The 9868-nt window shown below is 37.2% G+C and overlaps 1 long non-coding RNA gene across 2 annotated transcripts; it reads left to right on the top strand.

The window, feature by feature from the left end:
- Window positions 1–784: 784 nt before the first annotated feature.
- LOC102258198 lies at window positions 785–8797 on the top strand. 2 transcript variants are annotated; one of them, XR_001359894.1, is made up of 4 exons: window positions 785–977; window positions 4899–5017; window positions 5663–5761; window positions 8587–8797. It is a non-coding gene; the product is annotated as an uncharacterized LOC102258198 (long non-coding RNA). The 2 variants fall into 2 exon arrangements; XR_314510.2 differs by lacking the exon at window positions 785–977 and having other exon boundaries at window positions 4839–5017.
- Window positions 8798–9868: the final 1071 nt, after the last annotated feature.

Genomic DNA, 9868 nt, shown 5'->3' with positions numbered 1-9868 from the left:
CGATTCCCGGAGGGCGCGGCGCGGCGTCCTGGTGACCTCCGCGCCTGTGGCCGGCCCAGCTGTCACCTTGTTTGTTATTCCCTGTCTCGTCCCTCTAATGTGATAGTTTTTAAAAAAGTTTTTAATATCAAAGACCCATTTGAGAGTCCCACAAAAGCAACATGGATGATGCCCCCACCCCCAGTTGCACATACTGAGCAAACCGCGCCCAGCTGCACGTTACCGACCTGCACGCCCCGCTGACCTCGTGTCCGCGGCCGGAGCGGGCGCCCCCAGACCCCCTGAACTTGGCGGCCTTTCCCAGGGTAGGAGGAGTGTGACAGTGTGCCATTTCTGTGTTGTATTTCTTTTTGAAGGCTTCCCCCCCCCCCCCGTATTGGCCCATATGTTGCCCCGACAGTTGGTTTGGGCAGATTTTAAATAGTCTTATTTTTCTCAGCAAGCTTGCTGGCTGGTGTTTGTTGGGCCTGTGTTGCTCCAGCTTCGTGTGTGATCAGTAACCCGTACTCAATAGAACCTCGGAACCAGCAACTGTTAGCCCAGGTTTCCTAAAGAAAAAGCAGGTTCTTTAAAATGTGTTTTCCCTGGAAACACATATTAGTGGCACATGATGCATGCATTTACTGTTTCTGAATTTAAAAATAAACTTGAAAAAATGTAATGCATTAGTGATCTGTTTATTGCTACTTAAGGTAGTATGATTTAGTCCGTTTGAATTGTTGTGTGCTTTTATAGCACAACTGGCACTGACCCTATTGGAGAATAAGTTCATCGCAGATGTAATGAATTTAAGATGAGGTCATACTGAAGCTGGGTGGGTCCCTGATCTAATATAACTGGTGTCCTTATAAATAGGGAAAAATTGAGCACAGATACAGCCATAGAGGTAAGGTTATGTGAAAAGACACAATGAGAAGGTGGCCATCTACAAGCTAAAGAGAAAGGCCTGGGTTAGATCCTTTCCTTACAGCCTACAGGTGAGGCCAACCCAGCCAATTTACATTCATTCTTGACTCCATCACAGCAGAGAACAGGAAAACATTTCTATATTTAATCTACTTTTACCGTTGATGCCAAGACTTCACTCTCATGCTGTACTTCCTGACCGAGAAATAACATTGAGATGCACAGTGAAGTGAAAAGGGAAGTAAGGTCTAAGTGGGATATAGACAGTTGTTGGTTATAGAGCAACCCTTTTTAAAAATAAAAATTATATACAGAATCTGGTAGCACAAACAAAACAAAAAAATCTAATCCCAAATGTAGTTCTGAAAAGGTGGATTAAATACACAAGAAGCCTAGTTCACTATTATGAATTACCTGGCATACTGTTATGACAAGCAGAGAACTGAAATTCCTATAAAGAGGTAATACTAAAGGTGTTTCTCATTGTGTTTTGAATCTTGTTATGGTTCAAAATGGGAAAATAAGATTATATTTCTAAAACTCAACTTTAGAACCATTTCTTTTCAGGAACACATCAATTTCATAGATTCTAAAATAACTTTCGAAGTTTATTTTTATTAAAATGATGCATCTTTCTAAAGATGATAAAGAGGAAAGTGATTGCTCTTCATTTTTTAAAAAAAGTATAAATCAAAATCTAGCAAGGGCTTGTGATTTTGAATAGTATACTTAATATTCCTAGGCTTTTGATTGAGAAATTATAAAATGACATTTTGGGGAATCTAGTGCCATTCAACTTTTAAATTTATGATTCTATAATTGTGTGAATGTGTAATCATAATGTGGGGAAATATATTTTAACTTTTGTAATAATTAGGTGGTCAAGAGATTATAATTAAAATTTTAAAAGATAACGTGGGTTCTAGGAAATTCTTTGGTTATGAACACCAATTAGTTGTGAACCCCGCTACTTCACAACAGTATTTGATTACATAAAAGTTTATAACTACCCAAATGTAATAAACTATATAACCAAACTTTATATATACAATATTGCTGTTATCTTAGTCTTCTAGTAAAATGATCTTACCAGAGTTTTCCCCTTCCTAAATACCAATATAGCACTTTATTTGCCAAACTTTGCCAGAGTTCAGCATCTCACAAATTATAACATAAATATTTAGCAATAAAATAATTATGAATTAGGCTTGAAGCTGTTTCCAAAGTAGGTCCCCTATCCTATAAGTATAAATAGCTATTCTGTAAACTGGAATTCATCCATAGCAGTGTCAATCTGGCAGGATTATGTAGAAATAAATGATCTGGGTTTTGCTAGCTATTGAAATTCCTATCATTTATTCAGTCAGTTACATTAAGAATTTGAACTTTTCATAATCTGATAATAAAACCAGATAGCAAAATCCTGAGTGAAAGAGAATATTCTATATAATAAAGAGCTAATATACAAATGGTCGTCATGCCCTCGCACCCAGGCCAGGGGACCTGAGGCCATGCCCCCCACCCGGCAGGGCTTGACGGGGGACCTGAGGCTGCGCTCCCCACCCGGTGCCAGGCTGGGGGACCTGAGGCTGCGCCCCTCGCCCTGCAGGGCTTGACAGGGGTGGGACCGGCCAGGTGTGGGTCTTGTGTGATTTCAAGGCACGTGTAGGTCGGCGGGGACTTGACTCTGGGTCCCGCGGCACGCCCCAGACTCTGACAGGAGGGAGATTTTCATATGCATTTTACTAATTTTCTTTCATCTCTGATACTTCTATTATAGAGAAAGGGCAAATAGCAATATTAACATATTTCCTCTAATTAATTCCCTTTTAATATGCATGAATTGTGCACCGGGCCACTAGTTATATATATATTTGGTAACCCCACCACCATCACAGAGCAGTAAATAAATTCTCAATAATTATTTATTAACTCATATAGTTAGCCAAAATGTAGTATACTCTACGTAAGATTAATTGCACATAAATATTGTTCTCTCCAGTTGCATAGTTAATATAAAAAAACTGAAACCATTACTCTGCACATATAATAGCTTCTCAAAGATGAATCTTAATATTTTCAAGTTGTTTCAAAGACAGTGAGAGGAGTAGGATAAGCACACTGAAGAATTATCAAACAGGCACATCCACTTAGGGGGAGATCCCTGTTCTTGAGGGCTAACTGCATATATACTTTAGAGTTTCAACTTAGTGATATAGTTAAACAATGTATTTTTGAATAAATGAAATGAAAATTCTAGGTTAAAAAAAATAAAAAACCTCTCATCCCACTGGTAGCATTTTCAATGAAAAAAATGGTAAGCAATGTTATTTTGTTTTTCTTCAAAAAACGTTAACTGCCTGGCCAGCGTGGTTCAGTGGTTGAGCATCAACCTATGAATCAGGAGGTCACGGTTTGATTCCCAGTCAGGGCACATGCCTGGGTTGTGGGCTCAATCCCCAGTGTGGGGCGTGCAGGAGGCAGCCGATCAATGATTCTCTCATCATTGATGTTTCTATCTCTCCCTTCATCTCTGAAATCAATAAAAATATATTTAAAAAACACACAACAAGTTAACTATTTTTTTTAATCATTATGAACTAAATGTCAACCAAAAAAGTTATTTGGAGCAGGCGGGGGGGGGGGGGCAGAGGGGTGTGGGCAGATTGCAAAATTCATGTTTTTAAATACATTGGAGTTATATTGAAGCAATCTGAAAATAATCAAAACTAAAATTCTAGACAGGGAAGAGCACTTCATGGGTATATTGATGATCTGGGGAAAATTTGTACATTTTGGGTACAAGAATCAATCTGACTAGGCCCAAGTATAAGGACTTTTATAAAGGGAAAGAGAATCTACTAAGTTTTTAGCAATTATGTGGGGTTAACACAATCAGTTGGAAACTAGAGGACACATAAATGTATGTAATGATCTATTTTCCACACAGATAGGCTGAATTCTCAGGTGGTATGAGAAGCTAGAAAATTGTGTCAGAAGCCTCTAAAAGACAAAGTGAAATCTAGGGTTTCATTGAACTTTGTAGACAAAAGTCTGGCTGGACTGAGAGGGTCTGCCAAAAACACATCATTGGTCTCTTCCTGAAAACATTTGCTGTATTTTGAAGCTATGTAGATAGAAATGTGGAGAGTCAAGCTTCAAACCCCCAAAGACCAGAACGAATTTTCTCAGGTGACAGAGATTGCCAAGACCTCAATCAAAGCCAGCGTGACAGCCCTAGCTGGTTTGGCTCAATGGACAGAGTGTTGGCTTGTGGACTGAAGGGTCCCAGGTTCGATCCGGTCAAGGACACATGCCCAGGTTGTGGGCTTGATCCCCAACAGGGGATGTGCAAGAGGCAGCCAATCAATGATTCTCTCTCATCATTGATGTTTCTTTCTCCTTTCCTCTCTGAAATAAATAAAAATGTTTAAAAAAAAAAAAAAGCCAGTGTGACACTCAGTCAACAGTATGGTGAAGGCCTGGGGGGGGGGGGGAAGCAGGGAAGCTGGGTGAAAGGGGAGGGAGGTTAGAATGGGGGACATCTGTAATACTATCAATAATTTTAAAAAATTGAAAGTAAAAACAAAAAACCCATGTGACAATGTCTGAGGAATAGGAATGAGCCAGAGGTGAACTGGATCTTACTAAAACTTTATAACCCAGCCTGGATACATACAGCTCAATCTCTCACTGTTTTGAGATAATCATCCCCTTATCCTTCTACCTTCTAGAGGGGTTGATTCTGCCTAACAAGGGAAAGATCAAATCTGCTCTAGTAGAAAAGATTATCTAGAGTGTGTCATAATAAAAAAAATTGAAAACTAAGAACAAAATCTTAGGAACCAGAGGGAAAAGACATATTAAATTTTAAAAGCAACATTAAGTCTGAATTCTAACTGTTCAACAAAACTAGGAAATCAAGAAGACCATAGAATGACATCTTTAAATTACTGAAGAAAAGAAATGCTAACCTCAAGGTCTATATCTAGGGGAAAAGCTCTCAAGAATTAAGGCAAAATACAGATATTTTCAGAAAAACAAAAGCTGAGAGAAGTTATTGCTTAACGAAAATGGTCCTAAATCCTAAGAAAGAGAAAAAGAACACAAGGTAAGTATGTACAATTTAAGAGTATTTTGTTTAAAACAGCAATAATAATAATGTCCTGTGGGTTTTTATAATGTGAAAATGGAATATATAACAATAGTACAAAAGATAAGAGGGATAAGTGGAGTTAAATTGTTATAAGGGTCTTTAATTTTTCAGAAAGTGATCAAAGTAATTTGTATTAAGTTGTAATATGCCTAGCATACTATACTTTGGGGTACAAATATTTATCCTCCTATTCATAGGATACAAGTCTTAAATAAGTCTATGCTAAAAAAACAAATGACTAATGGCTACTAAGCATATGAAAATTCATGCAACATCACTAATCATTAGGAAAATGCTAAATAAAAAACCATAACAAGCAATAAGATACCACTTCGTACCCAATAGGATGGCTATAATCAAAAAGAAAAAAAGCAAGTATTATTGAAGATGTGGTAAAATTGGAACACATACATCTCTAGTGGTAAGGTAAAATGATAGTTACTATAGAAAACAGTTTGGTAGTTTCTCAAAATTTAAATATACATTTACCCACTCCTAGGCATCTACCCAAGAGAAATGAAAACCTAAGTTCACACACACACTCTTGAAAATGTGTATGCTGGTTGTTTTTTTAAGGCTATGACATTTTTTCACTTGCAGAGAACTGCATTCAAAATAGTCAAGAACAATTTAGCCCTTAACAATGAAAGCCAAAGAATACAGTATGACTCCGAAAATAAAGGAATCATTTGAGAGGAAGTGAGTACAACTTACCTATTTTTAAAAAGTTGAGTCATCTTTTTGTTATGCTTCATGCTATAAGCTTCTGCATTGTACTCGTAGATCCACCAGTTCCTGTCTTCAATAATTGCTTTGTAACGATATTGTTGAGATCAGGATCAAACTCAAGCCTATGACCTGAGAACTCTTAACTGCACATATTTAAAGTCTTTGTATCACCATTTCTCTCTTTGGGGCCATTCTCCAGAAGCTCTTCGTATAGAACGAGTAACTCCGTTGAGGAGTGGGACCGGCAGCCAAACTGCATGTTTCCTCAGATAACCACATATGTACTCTGTTCAGAATGCAGCAAGTACTAGTAGATCTTCTCTGATTTTCCTGAACTGGTCTGTGTTTGCCACTTCTCTCCTCATCCTGTAAAACTGTTGCTGACAGCCAGCAGCTAAGTCAATTTCAGGGAAAAAGAAGCATTTTGATACAGAAAACAATTCCAGGCACATTTGAGGGTTATTCTTAGCAAGATCATGAAGAATAGTTGGTAAGGCGGAAGGAATAATGGCAAGTGATGGGGCTGTGACAGCGTGGAAATTACTAGTTAACTGCTGGTTATGATAGCGGCCCACCTCCAGCTCGCAGGCTCACTCAGCTCCCAGGCACACTGGGCGTGCTATGGTTAAATACTCGTGGGTTGATTGATTACTCTCGGGGTGTGATTAAGTAATTAAGCAGAGGAGTCTCTGGGAGCCGCCAGGTGCCCACCCTTGAGGTTTTCGCAGAACCAGCTGGGCCAGAGCCTCCGCTCTTCCCCAGGGATGAAACTGGCAGCCTGGGCTTCTCGCCGGCCCCCCACGACGAGCTCCCCCCCCCCCCCCTCCGTGCTGCCAGGCTGCTGTGGCTTCCATGACCTGGCACAGCACCGGCCCTGCCTTGCCTGAGCTCAATCCCTGTTGCCTGTGATGCCCTTGCCCCATTTTGCTTCCATTAAAAATGTCTGTGTATTTCCAGAAAAAAAAAAAAAAGATGTCAGCAAACAGGATCAAGTAATTAACTGCATCGAAAAATTTGGTAATGGTCAAAGAAAAAATTTCCAGCTCTGTGTATGAGTTAACCAGAAATAAACTAAATAAAGTTTCCCGCTGACTTGCAGATGTATTTTAAGTATAATATAATAGTAGATAAGTCAATAAATATTTCCAACTCTTGATTTTAAACCCTTGGTTACTGAGAAATCTTTCAAACACTATGATCTTGGCTATTTCATACCTAAATTGGCTTTTTCAAATTACTTTTAGCATGTCATCATATTTTCATTTTTCCAAGAAACCTGTAAGGCAGAAGAGGCAGATATAACCATCTGATCAAGGAAAAGGTACAGCGAGATAAAATGACCAGCACCATCCTATGTGACTAGTTAATATCAGCACTGGCACTAGAACTCAGATCTTCTGATTTGGACCAGATATTTTTCATTTTTTTCTACCAAGCCAGTTGGTTCTTAATGTGTGGTTCTCAGAACAGCAGCTTCAAGATCACCTGTGTTCTTGTTAAAAGTGCATATCCAGCCTGGCTGGTGTGGCCCAGTGGTTGAGCATCAACTTATGAACCAGGAGGTCACGGTTTGATTCCCAGTCAGGGCACAGCTCAGGCTGGAGGCTAAATCCTAAGTAGGGAGTATGCAGGAGGCAGCCAATCAATGATTTTCTCTCATCATTGATGTTTCTATCCTGTTCTCCCTCTCCCTTCCTATCTGAAATCAATAAAAATGCACTAAAAAAAGAAAAGGAACATTCGTTAAAAAAAAAAAAGTGCATAAACATTCTTGGGCCCCAGATCAGACCTACTATATCAGGAACACTGGAGGTGAGGCATAGCAATTACGGTTTAACACGCTTCCTGGGTGATTCTGATGTATGATGAAGTTTCAGAATCACTGTATTCAATGATGATATCAAGGACTTGAGTTAACTGATTCCACAAAATGATTTAGTTTTTCCCAGACCATGTAAATGAAATATCATCTACCGGTAATATTAAAATACCATCTTTGCTTTTTTGTAATTGTAAGACTTGAATCCAATTTACAGAAATGTGTTTGTATTTATTTCATGATATAATTTTGTGTTAATGGATAAGAATAGAAGTATAGATATACAAAAGTAATTTCTATCTGATACTGGATTATCCTTTTCCTAGTGGCAACAAACTTACCTTGCTAAGTATATTTCCTTTTTCCCACCCTGTAATCACAGTTTAATTTGTCATCCTATTTTTTTCACTTTTTATTGAGATATAATTGACATACAGCACTTTTTAAGTTTAAGGTATATGGCAAATGAGTCAACCAATACATATTAAAAAATGACTACCATAATAATTTAGTTATAGTTAACATCTATTACCTCATATAGTTACCCCCCAAATTTATTTTTCCTTGTAATGAAAACTTTCAGATGTACTCTCTTAGCAAATTTCAAATATACTCTACAACAGTGCTAACAATACTTATCATATTGTACATTATATACTAAGTATATTTCTAATAAACCGTAATCACTTATATACAATTTTATATTATTCCATGCATTTTTATACATTAGCTTATATGAACTTCCCAACAAGAGTAGAGTAGCTTAACACTTCTCCTTTCCCTATAATAGCTAGATTTATTTATTGGTCTTTGTTACTCCTGTGGCAAGTCCTCCCACTCATTCTTTTTCTACTTTATTCACCTAAAACGAATAATCATATCTGAAATCCTGCAAATCACTCTTCATTTTTAACCCAGAAAACTAATATATACCTTAGCTTATAGCTAGATTTAACTTTTTTTTTTTTTTTTCCAGAGATGTCTTCTTTGGACCAAAGATCTCCTTTGTGATTCCTTGCAACAGTCACTGAGAATCTTCAAGTATTCCGGAGAGCACCATCGCTAATTCCCAAGAAACTGCATTTCTACTTTCTATCCATGCAATAAAGCACAGATTTTATAAATTCTCACTTGTCTAAGACAAGTAAACTTGTGTCAAATAAGTAGTAATAAAAATTAATTCAATTTAATGTTTCTCTGTGGACTTTGTTGGCACTGGTTAAAAATATTGGCTAGAAACTTTTCATCTATGAGGTGTTAACTATGTTCAATAAAAGAATTTTGTTCTGCAGATGAACAGACACAATGCTGCCTCAAAGAATGAGATCTTTCTGTTCTTAGTTGACAGTTACTGACCATCTAATATATCTTAATGGAAAGAATCATATATAAGTTGAGATTCTTAAAAGAGAAACTAGAAGTTTTCTAGGAAGAGGGGAAAGGAAGCCAGTACTTGAGTATATATTATGCAGGCCAACTATTTTAAGTACAATTTCATTTTATTCTCTTAAAAACAGCAACAACAAAAAACTTCAAGGTAAGCATTCTTAAACCTATTTTTCAAATGCTGACTTAAGTATAAGATATTTGCTAAAAATCAAGGCAAGAATTTGAACAAGTCCCTAATTCCAAAGCCCATACACTATACACACTTACACACAACAGCTGTATTCTTAAAACTATGATGCATATGCCCAATGTATCAATTTTTCCTGAAAACAGCTCATATTAAAAAATCATACATAATGGATGAGAATTAAAAAGTCAAATGAGTTTTAAAAGGAAATAAAACAGATGCCTTCAAAAATATTTTCCAATTGTCAGAGACAGTTTTGGACTATGCCCTCATATCTTAGGAGGTATGCATTGACTAGTGGTCATTAGTGATGATTTCAGAAAGTTCTTCATGCAACAAAAATTGATTAAATGCTTGCTAAGGGTCAGCTATTATTAATATTTGGGCACATAGTAATGAATAAGATGGATTGCCTCTTGGAAATTGTATAACAAAAGTGTAATAATTATATACAAATTATTTATAAATGTGAAGCCTGCTACAGAGGAGAGGTATAGGATGCTATACAAAGTATTGTGGGGGGAAAGTTCAAGAAGCACATTACCTGTTGTAAGCTTAGATATTTTGTGAATAAAATTTACATTATGTAATGGAAATAGATCCTTGGAGGTCCCTAATCTGTTTATGAAGACCACTCCCAGGACAGTATCTGGCATCTATTCAATATTCAATAAGTGTTACT

Source organism: Myotis brandtii, unplaced genomic scaffold, assembly GCF_000412655.1.
Source record: "Myotis brandtii unplaced genomic scaffold, ASM41265v1 scaffold733, whole genome shotgun sequence".
Taxonomy (NCBI): Eukaryota; Metazoa; Chordata; class Mammalia; order Chiroptera; family Vespertilionidae; genus Myotis; species Myotis brandtii.
Note: the sequence above shows the minus strand (reverse complement) of the source record. Positions and strands in the feature narration are given on the sequence as shown.